This window comes from Belonocnema kinseyi, chromosome 8, assembly GCF_010883055.1.
Source record: "Belonocnema kinseyi isolate 2016_QV_RU_SX_M_011 chromosome 8, B_treatae_v1, whole genome shotgun sequence".
NCBI classification, from domain to species: Eukaryota; Metazoa; Arthropoda; class Insecta; order Hymenoptera; family Cynipidae; genus Belonocnema; species Belonocnema kinseyi.
The window spans coordinates 129,801,355-129,808,863 of record NC_046664.1 but is presented as its reverse complement, the minus strand read 5'-3'; the positions used below and the strand labels follow the sequence as shown (position 1 = coordinate 129,808,863).

At 34.7% G+C, this 7,509-nt stretch overlaps 1 long non-coding RNA gene across 1 annotated transcript; it reads left to right on the top strand.

Annotated features, from left to right (window-relative positions):
• Positions 1 to 1,487: 1,487 nt before the first annotated feature.
• LOC117179039 lies at positions 1,488 to 2,255 on the top strand. The gene is made up of 3 exons (XR_004467851.1): positions 1,488 to 1,611; positions 1,740 to 1,879; positions 1,944 to 2,255. It is a non-coding gene; the product is annotated as an uncharacterized LOC117179039 (long non-coding RNA).
• Positions 2,256 to 7,509: the final 5,254 nt, after the last annotated feature.

The window sequence follows — 7,509 nt, the reverse complement described above, 5'->3', positions numbered from 1 at the left end:
GTCCTTATGACAAATTTTTATTATATATAGTAGTATATTATATATAATAGAATCTTTATATAATAACCGAAACGAAATGCGAAATGCGCACCAAATGGTAAGTGGCCATTCGGGCGTCTCCGGAACTTATCGTTTGGTACGAAGCAGTAATTTTACAGTCGACTGCAAATTGAACAACCTCCGTTTTATTTTCACATTGTAACGGGAAGTAAAATTACACTAGATCGCAAATAAGTACTGTAGTATCTTAAATTAATCAGGTTACATACTGTAATTCGAAAATACAATGCACGTATAATTACTAGCTGATTGTAACTTTAACCAAAGCTTTTTTTACAGTTTAAAATTAATTATTTAACTAAGCATTAGTTTTAATTATTTTTCCAACTATGAAACATCCGTGGGTCATTCCAAAGGTTCTTTTTTAATCGGCTGTGCGACCATATCCGCGATTTATCTGGTGACTTTTTCCCTAATAGCAGGGGTAGAAAAAAAAACCAAAAAACTGAGCATAGGATGTTTTGAATTTGAAATTTACGTCAATTTTATCTTTTTAGATTTGACTTTTCATTTCAAGCATGCATAAAAAATGCAATTCATACCCGATTTAAGAGTTTAATAGCTAAATTTATTTTCTTGAGATAGTAGTTTTTGGGAAAATATTTATCATAGACGTATGCCAAAAACTGAAAAATAAAACTAACTTCAAATTTGTCTATAAATACTCTAAATTTCACTACAATTAAAAGAGCTGTCAATTTCTCATTTTTAATTTCAGCAACCTCGCTTTCGTATACGTATCTAAGGTACAGTATACTAAATAAAAATTTCATAGAAATAATTTTAGTGAATCCGTCGTTTTTTTACATAAATGAGGCTTTATGAGGCTTAAATGAGGCATAAATGAGGCTTACATTTATGAGACTAAAAAGTTAATTTCCATCGAATCTGGCAGTTTCACATCCATTTAATTGATAACGTCCAAACTTTATCTGTGAATATTATATGCAGACGATTCATTGACTCTTGTGAAAAAAGCGTCAGAGGCTTTTCTTTGCATTTTAATTTCTGAGGTGCAGTGCATTTTTGAAAAGACCTCTAGGTTTATGCACTTCATGATTCAGTTTGAAAACTATTGCTTTTATATAACCCATTGAAAGAGAAAGGACAGCTTTAATTTAATCAACCAAAATGGACGTTACATTGCTTGAGAGAATTCTTCTTAAGATATTAGAACTTATAACTTCCCGGTTAAACACAATAAAATCAGTAAATACCATGAAATAGAAGAAATTACGGGAGACGCAGTTCACAAAAACGAGAATGTGATATGATTAAGCCTATGATGAACACTTTCGAAGACGGGAAAAGCGTTCTGAAGTAATCGGTTCTAATAATTTAGATTTTATGACATTGGTGAACATCTTAGACCAAAACAATTGCCTAAACTATAAAATCACTAAGCTTTTTTTCTTTCACAAGTGTCAAATCCAAGGATAAAATTCCTCTTAATTAAACAAAATTTTAGTTTGCTGCCCGGGCTTATGGAAATCAGTTTCTCACGATGGCTGCCAGAACGAGAATGAAAAAGCTAGCTCGTAACGGAAGAAAGTAATAATTATTCGATAATCGATTAATTTTCATTTAACTAAACTTTAACTAAATTTTCACAATATTTGCCTGGGTAGTTTTTAATTAAGTTCACTTATCAACATCATGTATTGAATGTCTATAAACAGAAGATATGTGACATTTCGCTGAGAGAATAATACTAACATGAGCCCCGTAGGAAATGGAAATTCCTTGCGTGTGCGAACTCCTCGAAGGCGACGGCGACGAAGGAGTGATCTGGTCGGAACACTTTCAGAATTCAAATTGGGTTTGTTTCCTTCTTTTCAACCTGACTTCCTTCCTTTAGAATAATAACAATCGTCTTTCCTTAGGATAAATGGGCCTTCCTTTACGATTGACATCGATTGATACTAGCAGCTGATCCTCCTTCTTTATCGCGTTGATGACGATTGAGTGGATACATATTTTAAAAAATAGAGAAAACGAAAGATATAAGTAAAAGTAACCTGTTTTGCCAAAAAATCTCATTTTAAAATTGACCTTCGTTCTGGAATAGATGCGCAAGAAGCTAGATTTTTTAGAAAAAATCTAATTTTAAATTTATTTCTAAATTTTTTGTTTGAAAGTGACGGGTGAAAACCCACCTCGTCACAGCAGGTATTGATTTTTCATGATTCACTCTTACACTCTTACCTATGTAGGCAATAGTTTTCAAAAAAAAATCTATTTCGATTTTATAAAAATGTTTACATTCGTTTTTTTATTAAATTTTATCGTGAAAAATGTTCAGCAAACGACTGTGGATTACAAATGTTAAAAAATTACATTTGCTGTATGTCACTGTCGCGATAAGTTACATTTCTGCATCTCTCGATTGGAAACATTTTAATTCCACAAAAAATATAGAAAATTAGTAATGTGACTTAAATTATATCTGTAAGCAATCACAGCAGTGACTTCCAATCTCCCGCGAGTAATAAGAAAATGGAAAGGGGTAGGGGAGTGACCTACTTTCTGTATGTGCCGAACCGTGAATTGCCGCTTGCCACTTGACCCGAACCGGCCATTCATGTAACAGTTTTTCGCGAGTAATTAATTAATAACTTTGGCAACTTCCTATTATAATTAAGAAACATCAATTGTCAGAGAAATCTAAAGTTGGTCTACAAAAATTAAATATATGAACACGTACGAATTCTATCGATTAAAATAAAATAAAAAATGCTTACATGCTTTTTAATGTATAGTTCGTTTATTCGCCAGAATCTTGACAAATTCGAGTGAAATTACCATTCAGAGAAAAGCTTGTGAGTTTCATTTAGAAGGTTAAACGTGTGAATTTTCCCATAATATTCACATATAAGGTTTGGAATATAGCAACTAAATCGATGTAAAAATGATGCTTAGAATTTTGACTGAACTAAAAAATCTTTGGAAGGATCCAATTATTATCAACGATACAAGAATTTGAAACAATTAAAAATAAAACCAAATAATTTTCAATCAATGACTTGATGTTAAAAATTTTAAGGTGAAATCTGACCAACAAGTTTAAAAACTTTCAAATTTAGAGGATCGAATTGTTTAAAGAGAAGAAAGTCATGCAACTTTTATAATATTTAAAAAAATTCTGATTTTAATATATTAAACTAAGAAAGTTTAAGAATCCTCTCCTGTTCGAAGTTAAAGAATTGTAATTGTAATGGATGTGGACTGTGTCATTATTCTTACTTCAAGAAAAATATTAAGGATTTTGTCAAATATTTTGATTTCAAAGAAATTAGTTTTCAAACATTAATTTTATTTTCTTGTAGAGATTCAAAGATTTAAAATTGATCACAAAAAACGCCATATATTTCCAATTGAAAATGATTTTATTTTACACTTACGTGTTTCTAAAAAACTTTGATTAATAAAACAAGCCTATGAAAAAACAGAAATAGAGAAGCAAAAGCATCTCTTCAAACGGAATGTTTAGATTCGAGCGAATGAAGATGATTAATTTTCAATTTCCTACACTTTAAATTCAAAAATGATCAAATATCAAGGCATCCAGTGTGAAGCTGTAATATTTTTATTTAAAAATATTAAAAAATTAATCAATTGGAACCTTTTGACTTTCACATTGTTCATATATTAAAGCTTTTTATTATACACAATTATATATACAATTTATATACACTTTAAAAAAATATATACATTATTTGAAACAAAATTTATTAGCTGCTAACACCTGCCGATTATTATTTATTTCAAATTCTAAAAGGGGTACCATCATGAAAATACACAAAAAATGAAAACAAATCGATATTGCGGAAATGTTTTAGATCATAATTATGACTTTCGGGCTGTGAAAAAATATTTCTGGTTCATTCCTCTTGCAATTAGCAAAGCTTATAACTGGAAAATTCGCTGTTGATACAATGAGAAAGCTGACGTTTTTTCAGATATTCAACATAATTTTCCATTAAAAGCACAATATAATGTAATATTATGGGATCATCCTGAATTATGTAATATTCTCAACTAATTTTTGTATCTCATAAAATTATATTTACAAGTTTTTTTCCGAGATATTATTATGTCGGGATGTTTTTGGGCGACTGACTTTTCAACATCAAATTTTAGAAATAACTAGTCTTAATTATTTGATTTCACTATCTTCACATTTATTTTAATGATCGTAATTAAAAATAAAGTTTCACAATTTTTTTATTATAAATTATTAAATATTTTAACCTTCAAGCGGGCGCGTGGGCGGTAGTCTACCGCCCGTGACAGGAAAACATGAATACCTACATCCTATGGGCGTCCCGAAGATTAGGAGGGGCTTTTATTCTCTAGTTACTATATATGACGCAATATAGCATTGGCGCCACCTCTAGGACTGCATGTCGTGCATACCAGTCATCATCAAAAGTTGGAAGGGTACGGTTGTTGGTACTTTACCGCCCTAAAAAATTAAGTAAAACATTCAGTACAAAATTATGATAACGCTACTTTCATGAAACTGTTTATTTTTGTATTTTTAATCTTCATGAAGATATGTATCGATTATAAGAATATTGTAATGAATGCGTTTATATTTTGATATACCTAGTACAGCAATATTATGATACTTGATTACCAAAATTTCATGAGATTGTTTATTGTATATCTACTTTATACATTGTTCAAGTCTTAATAAATGGTTTCATCGTTTGAACAGGTCTTTTGAAGATTTTATTAAAAATAACCCAGATTACAAAGGATTATGTTGAGATATGAACTGTAGAATAAGTGAAAATTAGATGGCGATAGGTTATCGACCTGCGCCCACTATTGATAAAAAAAGCGCGCCCGCATGAAGGTTAATATCACAGTTTTTGTTGGCTGATCCGCGTCAATTGAAGAACAATTTTTGAACAATTTCTTCTGTTTCATATTTACCGTATCTCGAAATAATGATCTCAATCATGAAATCTTAACTAATTGTAATATTTGTCTTACCGACAAATTATTATAGTATTAAGTTCATGAAATATAAAAGAACCAGTTCTTAAATTTGGCGTAGTAGTAGTCCGGCTTGTATATCATCAGTCCACCTATTTTATATACAAGCAATAACCGCAAAACTCAAAAAGGCAACGCCGATCATTGCCCAATTTTGGCACTTGCTTACGTCAGGAAGTGAAACAAAAACATAGGACTATTATTTTGGAAGTTGTAGGGTCAAGAAGCTACGAACATGGTTTCTTAAAGCAACCAATCCCGACGCCACCGGAACGTGTACATCGTCCACTCCTGCGCCTTCTATCCTAGTAGGTAAGCAATAAGGGGAAACTTGCGCAATAGACTTCGCACATCACTGTTCCTTAGAGACCGATCTTGAGCCGCAGATGACCTTTCGCGACAGACGGCACAGTTGAAGATGAAGGTTACACCTCTGGATACTTTCTTCGAGCTACCAACCTTTGTTCAATGTTCTAAGGAACAGTGTTGATGGCCCAGATGAAGTTATCCCAGAGGAACAGCCTTTTGCACTTGACTCGCGACGGACTAGCCTGACGCTGGCGAACCGAGATTTTGTTGAGGTCACTAAGAAATGAAGCTTACATGATACCAAGGCAGCCGATGTTGAGAGGTACAAAATGGACTTTGTAGCCTTGATACAGCCTGCTCAGATCGAAAAGAAGACCTTGAAATTTTGCACGTCCCCCTCCCCTTGCTGTGTTATTACCATCGACTTGTACGAAAAATTAAATCACGCTCGAAGTTCGTATCATATACAGATACATTTATTATGCGCTCGCGGTAAACTAACGTTTCTAAAATGCCGGCTTGACAGGATAAAAGAAATCTCTCAGTATCCGATATTAATGCAGCATATTTGAGAAACATGTTGGATAGACCCATCGATAGCTCTTCTTTTCGTGTAATGCCGTAGAATTTACACCTATGAGTTAAACATCCTTTTCGTCGCCTCAGAGCACAATATAGAGACGAAGGAAGTAGATGCAGAAAAGTATCGAAATTAAAGAGTAGGATGGGGTGAAAAACCAACATTGTGTGTCCAGAAAACGCCTTGGTGCGGAAAAGTTGCCCAATCCAATCCGAAACTCAGCGCACTTTGAAATTTTAAAATCGGATAATATCTTCAGTCTGTTCTTTGAGGGTGAAATCTCGAAATTTCACTAAAAAACACTAAAATTTAAGGTTTTGCAAAAATGGGCTTAAAATCGATACGGATGCTTTCCAAGGGTGACTTTACGGTGAAAAGTCATCAGAGGGTACTTAGAGGTCCGTACCGAATCGCCAAAGTCACCCCATGCCAATCGTCATGGAGGGGGAAATGGCTCAAAATTGCGTATTTTCGAGTGAAACGCTTAAATAATTGTGCGGTCCCTGGGTCATGTCTGTCTACGAGCACACGAGCGTCTGTGCCACCTCTACACTGAAGCTAGACCCCCTGGTCGCCGGTCTCCTTCTTCCCTGTCCCTCCCTCTGGTCGAGCGTTGTCGAAACTTATCAGAACCTGTCAATGGCTCGTACTGTCGGCTCACGCCTAATGTTCTTTCACTCGCAGGTGCTAGTTGACGTTGTCGTTATAGTTTCTTCTTCTCATTGTCTCGTCGGTTCTTTTGGTGGTAGAGATTCTGGTTCTTTGTGCAGTGTCCTGTATTTGGTCCTTCAAAAGATTTGGTCCGAGCGTTTTGCTAACGAGGGCTGATGTTCTGCGATATTGTCAGGAGGTTCTAAGGCAAAAGGGCTGTCTTTCAGAAAAAGACAAGGATCCTTCGTTCGGAGACATTGCCGACGAAGTCCGTTCCAAACTAATAGTGATTTGGGAATCTGCTTCTATCCCAACGGTCTCAGAGCAGCGAATCAAGGAATGTCTCACAAATCTACATAAAAAATGCACTATGTTGAAAAATTCATTGAAGAATAAAACAACTTCTCAAAGTAATAAGGATGAGAAAATCGCCGCCTTCAAAGAGTACTGCTTTGAATTATTTAACATAGCTGTTTGTAAGTGCGTTGACTTGTCTAGGTGCTCCTGTCCCAAGGAAAAGAAGGTTCCAGCCGTAGAGCATGCCTTCTATCTTGACCAAAGAGGTAAAAGACTCATGGGAATCGCCAGCGTAGATGTCTCTGAAACAAAAAGAATACATAAGAGAGCAGAACGTAAGGCAAAAAGAGGCAGACTTGAACGGGGAGAGGGTGGGGAAAGCGTTCCTACTGCATTAGCCTCCACATCTTCCTCTACGATTGATATGGATATAGATTTAGATTCCTTCTTTGAGGAAGGTGAAGGTGATAATCCTCCTCCTGAAAATAAGGTAAAGATTGATGCTTCTACCGATGATGACGATTTTCACGACATACCACGCAGACTTGTGCAGAGAAAATCATCGCAGGCCAGACTTGACTTATCTGAAGCAGCAGTAGTTGCTCGAA